General features: G+C 39.4%; 1 protein-coding gene across 4 annotated transcripts in view; it reads left to right on the top strand.

Moving 5' to 3' along the window:
- Positions 1 to 10,117, top strand: part of GJA10 (gap junction protein alpha 10) — a 35,500-nt gene that overhangs the window by 16,280 nt on the left and 9,103 nt on the right. Inside the window, exon 1 of one of the 4 annotated variants that reach the window (XM_082730590.1) lies at positions 151 to 218. The exons of 1 other annotated variant lie outside the window; for it this stretch is intronic. The gene's annotated coding sequence lies outside the window, so the exon portion shown is untranslated. Of the gene's footprint in view, positions 1 to 150; positions 219 to 7,013; positions 7,925 to 10,117 lie in introns of those variants that run through there. 2 more of the 4 variants (XM_082730591.1, XM_082730589.1) reach the window with 2 other exon arrangements.

Below are 10,117 nucleotides of genomic sequence, written 5' to 3'. Positions count from 1 at the left end.
GAACTCCCAGGAGACATGGGAGCTGTTTCGAAGTGGTTCTTGGTGGGGGTGTGGCTGGCTGAATGTCTGTGAGTAGATTCATTAGAGAAAACCAGTTGCCTTTGCCTGCTTTCTCACAGCAGGTACTAGTACAGTGAACCAGACCTCTCCTGCAGGTGTCTTCACAGATAAAATCTGGCAGCAAAAAGCCCTTTTGGGTGAAGATTTGGGGAAGACAGGTAAGGATTGACTAGCTTGTGCATTATTTGTTCACTCCTCCCCCTCCAGACTCAGGACTGGTGGGTTGCACTGTCGGCCCTAGACTCTAGGAAGTGCCTTAGAAAATTGCCTTTTCTCCCATGGTGTCTGAGAGGGAGCTCTGATCTGAAGGGTTACTTGGTAGATAACAAACTGAAATAATTTACAGTGGTTTTTGTAGTGATGGGACTATCCACTAGGGGTTTCTAGTGTAGGGGTTTCTCTTCCTTCCTCTCTTTGAACCCCCAACATAGCCCAGAGGGCTGGCCCTCAGTCTTTCCCCAGAGCATACTATCACTCAGAAGAACCCACACTACTAGGTAAGTGAGTTCATAGGCCAAAGTAAAGTGGTTAAGAGGTGCCACTGGTTCAAAATAAAACTCCCATTACATAAGACAATTAGGCTCTAAAATTAAGCCCATAAACATTAAAAGAAATAAAGGGAAGACTAGCAATGTGATACAAGAATAAGAAATAATAACCCAAGTAGAAACATAAAAACCATAGTATTTAAAATAACATAAATGGAATAAAAAAAAAGAATGAATACAGCTGAAGAATAAATTAGTGAGTTGGAAAATTGACTCTCCCAGAAAGAAGCAAAACAAAACAACAAAAAAGGAAGAAGAAGAAAAAAGCAAACATGGATACAGATTTAAGTCAGATGAAGGACAGAAGTTGATGGGCCAACATTCAAGTAACAAAAGGGGTCCAGGATAAGAAAAAAATTGAAGATTGAAAGGGCCATAAAGTATCAAAGAAGAGGAAAGTACCCACGTCTAGACACATACTGAAATTTAAGAGTATTACAGATAATGAGAAAAATCTAAAAAGTTTTCTCATAATTTTTTTTTTTTCTTGTATAAAGAACAAGAATCAGATTGACCTCAGGCTTTTCAAGAACAAAACTGGCTGTAAGAAAAACTTCTAAAGCATTGGACCTAAAGTTTTACATCTATTTAAGTTATTCAAATGTGAGAGCCTTAATAAAAACATTAAGTTTTGCCATTCAGAAGTCCACATTGTAAACATTTTTGGAGAAAATAGCAAAAAAGAAGCCAAGGAGATAGTACAAGAGCTAAGCAGTAAGAGTGGTTAGATACCTTGGTGAAGTGTGACTAGGACAAGAAAGAAAAAAAAGGCAGTATATACAAGTATTCACTTTGTGGGACTTCATGGAACTACTACTTTTCTCAGTGCCATATTTTGATTTTTAAAGTTCAACATTTTTAAACTTTTATACCTTCCTAACTTTGGAGTAAGTTTTGATATTCAGCAGACAAACTCTATCACTTTCCTTCCTCACCATTGTAATAGATATATTTGGCTCCTCACATTTCTACATATGTGTTAGAATCAGTTTATCAAGTTCCACAGAAGCTATGAATCAATTAATTTGGGAAGAACTGACATCTTTACAATGTTGAATTTTTTAATCCCTGAACATGGTATATCCCATTTATTGAAATTAATTTATTTAAATAATGATGTGTGTGTATGTGTATGTCTTGCATATTTTTCATTAGAGTTTTCTTAGTGTTTGCTAGTATCTGATCCTATAGTAAATGATTTCATTTTCTTTTGGTATACAGAAATATACTTGACTAGAGACTTGCTAAACTATCATATGTGTTAAAAATTTGTAGTTTCTTTTGAATTTTCTGTACGAAATCAGTTTTATTTTTTCCTTTATAATCTTTTTTATTTTTATTTATTTTTATTTTTTTATATATTTTATTTATTTATTTGACAGACAGAGATCACAAGTAGGCAGAGAGGCAGGCAGAGAGAGAGAGAGAGAGGAGGAAGCAGGCTCCCTGCTGAGCAGAGAGCCCGATGTGGGACTCGATCCAAGGACCCTGAGATCATGACCTGAGCCGAAGGCAGCGGCTTAACCCACTGAGCCACCCAGGCGCCCCACCTTTATAATCTTTAAACCTTTTTTTTATTCTACATTTTTTTTTAAAGATTTTTATTTATTTATTTGACAGAGATCACAAGTAGGCAAAGAGGCAGGCAGAGAGGGGGAGAGAAGCAGGCTCCCTGCTGTGCAGAGAGCCTGATGCGGGTGATCCCAGAACCCTGGGATCATGACTTGAGCCGAAGGCAAAGGCTTTAATCCATTGAGCCACCCAGGCTCTTTTACATATTTTTGGCTAAGAACTCTAATACAGTTATATTTAGAATTGATAATAGTGAATGAACGTTCTTGTCTTATTCCTGATCTCATAGTGTAAAAGTATAATTTATCAATATGAGGCTTCTTGTGAATTGAAAAAAAATGGATACTCTACAGATTAAGCCATTCCTAAAAGATTTTTTTTTAAAGATTTCTTTTTTTAAAAAATCATGAATCGATGTTTATTTCCATTAAAATGTTAGTTACTTTATTTTGTAAATGTTAATTGTGTTTTTAAGTATTAAACAGACCTTGTAATCTCAGAATAAGCCTAACTTTAATGTGATATATTAGATCCTCTTTATATAATATTAGGTTTGGTTTGCTAATGTTTTGTTTAGGATTTTCTGCTTCGGTGGACGGAGTGAGATCTAAAATTTTTCTTTCTTAATGTCATGTTTTGGTATTCAGATTATTATGCAGGCTTCATAAAATGCATTGCAGAGTGTTCTTTTTCTGTTTGTCTGCGAGGTATATGATGATATTGTGAAACTCATGGGCATAAGCCCATTTGCTGGACCAATTTTGCTGTGAAATGAGTTTCTTGAACAGAAAATGTGTGGAATGCAATAATGGTGAACAGGTATTCCGTAATGCGATTCTAAGAATATGAGTGTCACCTCTTTCATGAACTGATGTAATACACCTGCTTCTGAGTAGTTGGCTAGTCCATATTTGGACTCAACTTTGACTTTGTGGTTGAGAGGTTAAGCCTTACACAGTGGAGGTACCCAAAACAGCTTTGGTGAGAAGTCTATGTTGCTGAGCTCATACAAAGCTTGCTTTCTTGCCATATGGCCATTTTTACACGAAAGTAAGCACTGGGTTTGCCAGGGAAAGAGACTTGTTTCCAGAATGTATTCTCTTGTCCATCTCATCGTTGAGATTCTCTTCTACAAGTAGATACCTTTTGTGAGTATTCACATGGGACACTCTGTATAATGTTAGAAGTTCATTCACATTGCTGCTTCCCTAGATTTTGTCATATATCCTATTATGTTCTTTTGAAGTCTTTAACCATCCAGTCAAGCCTTTAACCACTGTCCTTGAATGGATTCTAGTTTTGGCCCTCTCTCTCTAAGTGAAGGAGACAACTGTATATATTGTTAAAATTCTATGCCCCTTCTTACCCCCATCCTTGGGGAAATTTTCCCATTTTCATCCTGTCCTGATTGGACTTGTAATATTATAGCAGTCACCTTCTGGCTTGTGCTATCATGTACTGTAGAAACACCTGGAAACCGGGCCCAAATCTTTTTCTCCTCAGTTAACTGGTTATAAGCAGCTGTACCTGAGGCCAGAGGTGTGGATCGAGTGAGGAGAAGCAGTATCACATACTGCGTACAGTATTTCATATTAAAGGAGTCTGAGCTACCTGCTTATGGAGCTTTTATCTTCCAGATCTGCTTCAGCCTGCTTATTTCTATAACATTTCCTCTTAGTGATGAATGCTGCTTTTTGTGCCTAACTTTGTGGTTGGATGGGTCAGATAAAACCTGGTTAATTTTAGGCGATTTGGGTCACCTGGTTACTCGATTACCCATGGTTAGGCATTCTGGCTCTAGCAGAGCATAGCTTTGCTGGAGGTATGCCCTTTGATTCTCTTATTGAGGCTTAACAGAGACTTCATTCAACATATTTATTAGCTGTAGTCTCTTTAAGTATCATCCGATTTGCTGGTATCTTGCACTGTTTTTGTACTACAGCTTGAACTCGCTGCAGAGCCTTTTCTGTGTTCCCTAGTGAAAACTGACAGCCTTACAGGTTAATCATTCAGGGGGCCAGCATAGCACATCAAATGGCCTCTGGAATTCATAAGGGCTTATCAAACATGGGTTTTGTTTTTCGGTTGAGTGCGAAGGATAGCAACATATCTTTTCACTTTGCAAGGGATAGACCTCCAGAAGCCACTGAGGTGGCAGGCCCCTTCATTTGGATGGGGGTTTATATCCTATGCTGTGGTTTGCATGTCTTATTATGAAAGCATCTACCATACTTGCTACCTGTTTATCAGATCCATAAGCATGTTGTAGCCCAGTATGATGTTCTGGGATGTCAGGACTGTCTAGACTTTTGTGGTCTACATGATGACGGAAGACAGGAAAATTGATGTAGCTAGCCTTCATACAAGATGGTGACAAGTGTATTGTCTATGATCCATTTTTTAGTTAATTTTTGTGAAGGCTGTAAGGTCTATGTCTAGATTCAGGAAGGCAAAGGAAGGGTTAGGAAAGAGGCATCTACATAAACATTTGGTGTCAGTGTTCTATTTCTCAGTTTGGTGTGGGTCCATGGATGTTCACTTTATTGTTAAAAATAAATTTTTAAAAAGAGCCATGCATGGTAGAATGACAGTGTTCCATGATCTGAGGATTAGGATTGATTTGATTCAGTGCACTTGAGGTATATTTTAAAAATATATATTGAGGGGCCTAAGTCCTGACATTGTGAGAGGAGCTGGTGATAAAAAGATGAATCATTCTTCCTCTGAAGGATCAGCTTCCTGGGAAGACAAATACCCAACTAACTGTGAGAAGTGGTATACTAGTGTGACAAGCAACAAGTTGGGGCAACATAAAGGAAGTGCTGTATGATATGGTCCTTGAAGGATGCCAAGGCAGAGAAGAGTTGAGGAAGGCATGCGTTCAGCTTCTTGTGGGTAAATTACTTCTGAATTTAATTGAAATTTTTGGGTAGATAATACATTTGTTTTGTTTAAAAATCAAGAAGATATCAAATGTATCCCTCTGAGTCTTGCTCCTGTCTTTTTCTTTGTCCACCCTATTAGGGAAATCTCATATTAATTTCTTGTGTATGTTTTCACTACTACTGTATACATTTTCATTTCGTATTTTCCCTTTTCTTACAAAAAGATAACACACCTTTTAGAATTATGCACCTTGCTATTTTCATTTCATAATATATGATGGAGAATGTCCCATATCTGTACATTCTTTTTCTTTTGTATAGCTGGAACTATGCCAGTGTGTGCTTTTGTATAGCTGGAAATACACCATTGTGTGAATTTATCATAGTTATTTAACCAGTTCCCTGTTGATGGACATGCTGGTGTTTCCTGTCTTCTGCAGATGCAGACTATACTATAATGAGTCACTTCATACACATCATTTCATACATGTGCAAGCATACCTCTAAATTCTTAAGGTTACATAGTTAAGAACCAAAGTAGTTAATTAAATTAGGTTCATGAGCACACATCCTGGGAGAGACACCTGGCTGAAGGTGAGAGGAAAGCACTCTGTTTATTAAGCAGTGGTGTCTCCTAAATATGAGATGGTTATCTCTGCATCTCATACATTCATTAATCTGAGGTTGGCATTGTCATTGAACTTTATCCTTCCCTTCCCTCCTTCCTTCCTTCCTTTTTTTGTCATAGACAGTTTTTACAAGTGGAAGGTGGGATCTAATTTCATGCTCCTTAGAATGACCTTTTAAAAAGCACTGAGAGGGCACCTCGGTGGCTCAGTTGGTTGAGTGACTGCCTTCGGCTCAGGTCATGATCCTGGAGTCCTGGGATCGGGTCCCGCATCGGGCTCCCTGCTTGGTGGGGAGTCTGCTTCTCCCTCTGACCCTCCCCCTTCTCATACTCTCTCTCTCTCAAATAAATAAATAAAATCTTTTAAAAAAAAAAAAAGCACTGAGAAAGTAAATGGTAAATGGTAATAGAATTTGAAGGTGAGTATTATTAAAAACTTTAAAATCCTTACTGGCAAGATTTAAAGAGATCATTTATGAAATGACTCTTCCCAAAAATGCCCTGATAATTGAAGTCAGATGTATTTTTTTTTTTTTTTAACTCACATAGGATTAAAATACAAAAGATGTTTGAGGCATCTTCATTTGTCAAATTTGTTTCTTTGTTGAAGCAAAGTGTATGTGGTAAAAAAGTATAAAACTCTTTAGAAAGGAAAAATATAGGGCACCTGGGTGGCTTAGTGGATTAAAGCCTCTGCCTTTGGCTCAAGTCATGATCCCAGGGTCTTGGGATCGAGCCCCGCATCAGGCTCTGCTCAGCGGGGAACCTGATTCCCCCCTCTCTGCCTGCCTCTGTGCCTACTTGTGATCTCTCTCTCTGTCAAATAAATAAGTAAAATCTTTAAAAAAAAAGAAAAGGAAAAACATAATGGGTCACCCGTTAAACTTTAGCCTGGAATTGCTACTTTTTAAATGTTTTTCCTGGAGCGCCTGTGGCTTAGTCAGTTAAGCCTCTGACTCCATTTTCACTCAAATCGTGATCTTCGGGTGGTCAGATCTAGCCCTGTGTTGGTTTCTGCGCTGAGTGTGGAGCTGCTAAAGATTCTCTCCCTCTCCCTCTGCTCCTCCTCCATCCTCTCTTGTGCATGTGCTCTGCTGCTTCCTCTCTCAAAAACAAATAAATAAATATGTAAGTAATAAAATCTTTTTAAAAAAATAAATTTTTCCTGCTGAAATTCACCATCTTTGGATTTTCTTTTCCTTATGCAAGTGGAGGGATTACTTTTATTTTATTTTCTAATTTTTAATTTTTTTAAGATTTTATTTATTCATTTGACAGAGATCACAAGTAGGCAGAGAGGCAGGCAGAGAGAGAGGAGGAAGCAGGCTCCCTGCTGAGCAGAGAGCCCGATATGAGGCTCAATCCCAGGACCCTGGGATCACAACCTGAGCAGAAGGCAGAGGCTTTAATCCATTGAGTCACCCAGGCACCCGGAGGGATTATTTTTAAAACAAGACTTCAAAATGAACTCTTCAGGCAAGTCTTTGGACTGCGGGGAGTGGGGATGTGCAGTAGGTAAGTCTTGGCCCTCTGTCCTGACTGGCTTCAGCCAGAGTGCCTCTTTTTACCATTTTCCAAAGTGGAATTCCTAACAGCAGTTGACTTTAGATTCTGCTTTTACAGTGTTTTGAAAGTCACTCATCTTGACCTTTTATTTTGCAGTTCTGTTTTTCTGTAACTGGTGTCATTATTTTTTTGGCATGGTAATTAATACCTTTTGTCTGAAGAACGCCAAATTCTTTGCTAGGAACCTGATAGGTTAACCCAGTTCCTATCATTTCTCACCTTTTTTTTTTTTTTAAAGACTTTATTTATTTGACAGATCACAAGTAGGCAGAGAGGCAGGCAGAGAGAGAGGGGAAGCAGGCTTCCCGCTGAACACAGAGCCTGACGTGGGGCTCAATCCCAGGACCCTGAGATCATGACCTGAGCCAAAGGCGGAGGCTTAACCCACTGAGCCACCCAGGCACCCCTCATTTCTCACATTTTTTTCCTGGCAGTCTCTTTCTTTCTCATGGTAAGTCCTTCTGAATCTCATTAGCAGAAAAGGGACATGTTGCAAATGAACTTTCCTCTTCTGCTGCCGCTTTCCTATATTACCTATATTACTTATACTTTCTCTCCACTGGTGCTATGCCAGCTTTCCCAGTCCCAATGTTTTACAGCTGCTTGCAGAAAACCAACAACCCCTCCTACTAGGATATGTCGCCACCTGTGATTGAGGTGACAAGGTAAGTATTGGTACTGTTGACTGGTACAGAGGCAGTAACTCACTCCATGTGCATTTTCCTCTATCGTGAGACATTTGTTCTCTGTAAACTGTTTTCTTCTGTTTCTCAGAGTGTGTCTTGGGCCTGCCAGGGACTTCATAGATTCAACATAATTTGGTGAGAGAAAGTAGGAACTTTGAAAAAACAAAAACAGCTTGTTCTCTCTGGGAGTGGTTGTCATCCTTTTGTGTGCTAATTCCTGCTGAGCCTAAGGGCTGGTTGGGGATGAGGCAGTGGGTGGAGCTCCTCTTCCCCAGCAATGGACAGGGCGGTATTAGTATTAGTTACCTCCTCAGGACCTTTCCGGTTGTCACTGTGATATTGTGGGGGAGATGCCCACTTTGTGCCTCTGCCTTAAAGATACTCACCTGCTTGCTAAAAGTCTTCAGGAATGAAGTGATCAGGGGCGCCTGGGTGGCTCAGTGGGTTAAAGCCTCTGCCTTCGGCTCAGGTCATGATCCCAGGGTCCTGGGATCAAGCCTCGCATTGGGCTCTCTGCTCAGCAGGGAGACCGCTTCCTCCTCTCTCTGCCTGCCTCTGCTTACTTGTGATCTCTGTCTGTCAAATAAATACATAAAATCTTTGAAAAAAAAAAAAAAAAGAATGAAGTGATCAGATTGGTTCATCTGCAGGAGATTTTTTTTTTTAAACAAATTGACATGGTTGTGTTTATTTTTGCTTCATTGCCTAGTTTAAACATTATTTTCTTGAGTTAGGTAATATATTTGCTGTTGAGAGGATTCAGTGTACAAGATTCATCCCACCTCTTTCCCAGTCACTTGGTTACCTTCCCTTGAGGCGACTAATGTTAGGAGTTTCTTGTGTACCCTTCTGAATTATTCTATGCATAATGTATGATTTTTTTAATGTTTGACAAGATTCTTTAAAGTTATTACATTCATTACTCTTCACGTGAATTTTAGAATTACATGTCAAGGGCTTTCTGGGACAGTGTGCCCAATACCATATAAATACACATATTAATACATCATATGTTTTTGCTTCTAGTTAATTCTGATAATTTATACTTGAGGCTAGTGTGACAGATAGTGCAAATTTAACCTCAGCTGTTTAGCTTTTATTATCCTTTCTTTAAATCTAAATATGTGGGGATGGCTGGGTGGCTCAGTGGGTTAAAGCCTCTGCCTTCAGCTCAGGTCATGATCCCAGGATTCTGGGATCGAGTCCCACATGGGGCTCTCTGCTCAGTGGGGAGTCTGCTTCTCCCTCTGCCTCTGCCTCTGCCTGCCGCTGCCTGCTTGTGCTCGCTCGCTCTCTCTCTCTGACATATAAATAAAAAATAATAAAAATAAAATCTTTAAAAAAAACCCAAAACTAAATATGTGAAAACAGAATAGTTAAATGATACTTAGAAACTAACAGTAATTTTATGTAGTTTCAAAAAAAATTTTTTAAGTTTGGTTTATTTGAGAGAGAGAACATGGAGGAGAGGGAGAGGGATAGGAAGCAGATTTCCAGCAGACTTCCTGCTGAGCGTGGAGACTGACTCAGGGCTCAAGTCTATGACCCTGAGATCATGATCTGAGCTGAGATCAAGAGTTCAATGCTCAACCGAGGCACCTAGGTACCCCAAGTGTCAGACTCTTGATCTCAGCTCAAGTCTTGATCTCAGAGTTATGAGTTTAAGCCCCTGTTGGGCTCCATGCTGGGCTCCTACTTTAAAAAAAATGTACATAGGAGCCCTGATTTGAAGTCATCATTGGGTTCCAGTGATACCTTTGCTGTCACCCCCTCTGAGATGGCTGTAAGACTACTCGAGATGTGACTAATGTAGATGTTACAAGACTGGGAGTTAGGAGACCTAGTCTCTGTCTGCACTGGGCAAGTCATTTGACCTTTCTGGAATTCAGATACTTTCTCCACAAAAATCTGACATAGATTTCTAAGGCTTTCAGATTACCTACTGAAAGTTTCCGAGCTGCCTATTTCAGCCTAATAGAGTATTGCTAGAACAATTAATTTACAGACATGTGCAGCCCCTCTCAGTCTATTGATCTCTTTTTGAGATGTTTCTACTTTCAGCCTAACATGATTTGCAAGAACACTTTGGGTTTGTCACTCCATTGTTACTTGTTCACATTTGATGAGGCAAGATTCACCCCAGGCAGCTGTCAAATAAAATTGGACATGACC

Source organism: Mustela nivalis, assembly GCF_964662115.1.
Source record: "Mustela nivalis genome assembly, chromosome: 5".
NCBI lineage: Eukaryota > Metazoa > Chordata > Mammalia > Carnivora > Mustelidae > Mustela > Mustela nivalis.
This window is presented reverse-complemented; position numbering and strand designations above follow the sequence as displayed.